A 5,362-nucleotide genomic window follows, 5' to 3' on the forward strand; every position below is an offset into this window, starting at 1 on the left:
CACTTAGAGGCATATCAAATGCCATTGGCCAAAGAAGTTCACCGATTGGCTAGTTTGGGAGTTCGTCTTGCGGACTCTAGTAAAGGAGGGGTAATTGTGCAAAATAGGGCCGAATCATCGCTTTTGTGGAAGTCAAAGAGAAACAATACAACGATCCATTGTTGGCAAAATTGAAAGAGAGGATTCATAAACATAAGACCATGGCCTTTTCTCTTGGCATGGATGATGGTACACTAAGGTACCAAGGGCGACTATGTGTTCCAAATGTGGATGGTCTCCGTGAAAGAATTTTGACTGAAGCTCACACCTCTAGGTATTCTGTGCACCCAGGTTCTACAAAAATGTATCATGATCTTAAGGAAGTCTATTGGTGGAATGATATGAAGAGGAATGTGGCGGACTTTGTGGAAATATTTCCTAATTGTCAGCAAGTGAAGGCCGAACACCAAAGGCCTGGTGGGTTGGCACAAAACATAGAAATTCCAATATGGAAGTGGGAAATGATTAATATGGGCTTTGTGGTAGGATTACCGCGCACTTCGCGCAAGTTTGACTCAATTTGGGTGATTGTGGATCGACTCACGAATTCATCACACTTTTTGTCGATTAAGTCTACTGACACAGCGGAGCAGTATGCTCAGCTGTATATCAAAAAAAATAGTCAGGTTGCATGGCACCCCAGTTTCCATCATTTCTGATCGGGGGGCACAATTCACTGCTAATTTTTGGAAGAAATTTCAGCAAGGTTTGGGTACTCAGGTGAATCTTAGTACAACCTTTCACCCGTAGACTGACAGGCAGGAAGAGCGGACTATTCAGACGCTTGAGGATATGTTGTGTGCTTGCGTTCTAGACTTTAAAGGTAGTTGGGATGATCATTTACCACTCATAGAATTTGCCTACAATAATAGCTATCATGCTAGCATTCAAATGGCACCGTTCAAGGCTTTATATGGTAGGAGATGTAGATCTCCCATTGGGTGGTTCGAAATTGGGGAAGCAGATTTGATAGGGCCAAACCTTGTGCATCAGGCTATGGAAAAAGTTAAAATCATTAAGGAGCGGTTGAAAACTGCTCAGAGTCGTCAGAAATCCTATTCGGATGTTCGTCGTAGGGATTTGGAGTTCAAAGAAGATGATTGGGTATTCTTGAAAATTTCCCCCATGAAGGGTGTAATGCGATTTGGTAAGAAAGGGAAATTGAGTCCGAGGTATGTCGGACCGTACAAAATCATTCAGAGGATCGGTGAGGTGGCGTACAAGCTTGAGTTACCACCTGAAATGTCATTAGTACACCCGGTGTTTCATGTGTCTATGTTGAAGAAAGTAGTTGGAGATTCGACACTCATTGTTCCGGTTGAGACTATTGAGGTAAATGAGAAATTGACTTACGAAGAGATTCCGATTTCTATTATTGATCGGCAAGTCCAAAAATTGAGAAATAAAGAAATTGCCTCCGTGAAAGTGTTATGGAGAAACCAACAGGTTGAAGAGGCTACTTGGTATCCTTATTTGTTTTAATGACCATGTATTTAAAGTTGTGATCTAGGAAAAAAAGATTATAAGACTTATTTTTTATGAATTTTGTATCATATGAACAATTGGCATTAAGGGTGTTTCTTTCTGGATATATATTGCTTATGAGACCACATTTGATGTTGTTTTGTATTATGTTACGTCGTTGGAATACGAATATGTTGTTAAGATGTGTTTCTGGGGCTCTCTCACAGGTGGATAGGCCTAGTTACAAGGGAAACTCTGGCAAAATATTTGGAAATTTTGGGAGTTAGACAAATTTGGGGCTGCTCGAAAGTGGTATGAAACAAACTGAGTTGCATAAGATGCTAATGATGGATTTTTACCCTCATTCGAGGACGAATGATCCTAAGAGGGGGAGAATGTAACACCCCGGAAAATTTTGAAGTACTTAAGTGTAAAGCCCGATAAAGTTTGCAAAGAAAATAATGTTTCATGGTGTCGGACTAGGCTCGGACTTTTTGGGTTGAACAATACACCGGAAAGTAAAGGAAACTTTTTGGCTGAAAAGTGCATTTTTACGGTCTATTATGCGACCGCAAAACCACTCTGCGGACCGCATAATGGCCGCAGAGTGAGGCAGTTAATTTGGTCAGTTGGAAGCAACTATGCAGTCGAATATGTGACCGCATAACTGTTATGCGGTGCATTATGCGACCGCATAATAGTTATGTGGACCGCATACACAGGCAATTATTTTGGCTATTTTGTAACTAATTATGCGAGCGATATGCGGTCCGCATATCGGTTATACGATCGCATACCTTGTTCTGGAGCTCCATTTTTGGGTTTTTAAAACCCGACCCTATTTCATTAAATACAATCTTTGGGCCATTTTTGAGACATAATCTAATATTCTAGAGTGAGAGAGAGTGCCCTAGAGTGAGAAGGTGTTCTTCAATAAATTTTCTTTAATTCTTGCTCAAGTTTTGGAAGATTAAGAAGGGAAGCTCACTAGGTCTTCATCCTAGAGGTAAGATTCTACACCCTAAACCCTAATTTCGAAATTTTCTGAAAATGGGTAACTAGCAAGATAATTTTTGGGCATGATAGTTGTTTATTTTACATGCATGTGTTATCAAAGGGTGTAGGAAGATTGTTGAGCTAAAAATAGTAAAGGTTGGGTTGTGGGGTGATGGAATTCTCCATAAAAGGACCTTGGAACCTTAATGCACACTTAGTGTTTTATAAAATGCTCAAATGAGATCGAACCATAATCATTTTCCTAATTTTGATTCAATTTGTTATATTTCTACAATAGATTGAAGTTGCTAAGAATTTTGAAATAAAGTGATTAGTTACTTTAGAGACTGAAAATAAGTTAAATTTAAAGGCGGGTACTTACAAAACAACTTTAATTATATCACCTCCAGCTAAGTGACAATAACTCATTCCCTCTGGCGCACATCGACCAAATGGTCGATGTCACGATAGGATACGAACTACTTTGTCCATGGATGCCTTTCGGGGGTAAAATCAAATACTAATACACAGGGATGACAAAGACAACATTCATCACAAAATAGGGCATTTACTGTTATGAAGTCATGCCCTTCTGTCTTAAGAACGTGAAAGCCACCTATTAGAGACTTGTAAATAAGATTTTTGCCAGTCACCTAGGGAAAATTTTGAAAGTATGTATAGACGACATGCTTATTAAATCCCTAAAGGACGAACATCACCTAGATCACTTAGAACAAGTCTTCAATATTTTGTAGTAATATAACATGAAATTAAACCCAAAAATATGTGCCTTCACGTCTCCTCAAGAAAGTTCATCGGGTACATTGTTACCAAAAGTAGAACATAAGCCGACCCAATCAAATCAGGACTAAAAACAAATCTTGTCACCCTTGTCCGCAATGATGTGCAAACACTGAATGGAAGAATAATGGGCCTAAGTTGATTCATTTTATATTTTTATGAAAAATGTCATACATTATTGGGTATTTTGAAAAAGAACGGGGACTTCTAGCGGTCAGACATATGTGAGAAAAACTTGCATCAACTAAAGCAGTACCTATCCAGTCTGCCTTTACTCACAAAGCCAAAAGATGGTGAGGATTTTATGTATACTTACCGTATCAGAAAGAGCCATAAGTGCAGTTCTAGTCTGAGAAGAACAGGGTACGCAATACTCTATCTACTATGTAAGTAGATCATTGGTAGATGCTAAGATGAGGTATCCACAACTTAAAAAACTAGCCATGGCACTCGTGATTGTGGCCCAGAAGCTATGCTTGTACTTGTAATGCCACCCTATCACCCTAATAACCACATTCCTGTGGCTAACTACATTGCATAAGCCCGAACCTTTGTGTAGGGCAGACAAATTGGCCATAAAACTTAGCAAATATGATATTACTTTTCAACCTAGGAAGGCAATAAAATCTCAGATCTTAGCCTATTCTTTAGTTGACTTTAACATTGATATTTAGATCGAATCTGAACAAAACTGCTTAGCATAATTGGAAAGACTCATCAAGGAATCTTGACCTTACAAGTAGATATATCGGCTAACGTTAGGGTATCCAGACTTGGTATAGTCCTGCGGTCTCTTATTGCAGGATTAAACCTCGCTCGCAGCACGTGAATCCAACGACTATTAGTTCATAGGGATTTCTAAATGGTCGTACGATAGATTGAAAGATCTTAGCTGGTACAAGACATGGAAAAAACTCTTCCAAGAAGTAAAGTTCAAACAGGTAGCTTGAGAAAACAACCAGGAGGCCAATTCCCTCGCCAACCTGGGATCATTTATGCAGATTGATGACTTCAAAGTAATTCCAATCGTGCATTTTGATCATCTTGGCATCAACATCTAGGTTAGTAATACTAATAATACAAGCTTGACATAGGATTGGAGAAAACCCATCTTTAGTTATTTGAGCGAAGTAACACTCTCCAAAAATAAGAAAGAGGCCTAGAGCCTCAAAACGAAAGGAGCCAGGATCGACATTTTGGAAAATACGCTATAGAGATGATCTTTTGTCAGTTCAATGCTCAGATGCATCAAAACACAACACACAACGTATGTCATGGTAAAAAAAAAGTACAAGCTTGGAGCGTGTCCCAGACCGGTCTAAATGTCACACCCTGAACCTGGCCTTGACGTAACACGGCACCCGGTGCCTGAGTACATATGACCGAGCGAACTAACTGGCTGACTGAATCAACATGTGATATCATAACATACTGCATACGAAAGATAAACTAACACATTCTGATATATTAAAAGTCTGAATTATATAAACCAATGTGCGAAAACACTAACATAAGTTTGAAATATATTTGTAGCTAACATTACTTAGCATGAAAAGCATGTGACTCTATCTAACTGTTACTCTAGTATATGAAGTATCTAATGAAATACTAAAAACATTAACTGTCTGTAAATACTGGAAGACTGTAAAGTAATGATAATGCCCCGAAAGAACTGGGGCTCACCAAATAGCAGGTACGAGAATCGTAGCACTCTGAATCGTCAACCTGAAAATCATTACCTGCATCGTGAGATGCAGGCCCCAGGCGAAAGAGATGTCAGTACATTTGAATTGCACGGGTATGTAAAGCAACTGGAAGAAAGAACTGTAAATGCTGAAACTGAAACTGAGATGATAACTAAAACTGAACAAAGGAAGTACGAATATGAATACTCCCTCTTCTGAATGATGAACCACCTGTTTATCTGAATAAACTACGGCCTGGAGCCCAATATATATGTGCACAATCTACGACTTCAGACCCAAGTATATGTATAAATAACTACGGCCTCGGGCCCAAAAATGCATAAATCATAAACAACGGCCTCAGGCCCAAACATGCA

Source organism: Nicotiana tomentosiformis, chromosome 2 (assembly GCF_000390325.3).
Source record: "Nicotiana tomentosiformis chromosome 2, ASM39032v3, whole genome shotgun sequence".
Classification (NCBI taxonomy): domain Eukaryota; kingdom Viridiplantae; phylum Streptophyta; class Magnoliopsida; order Solanales; family Solanaceae; genus Nicotiana; species Nicotiana tomentosiformis.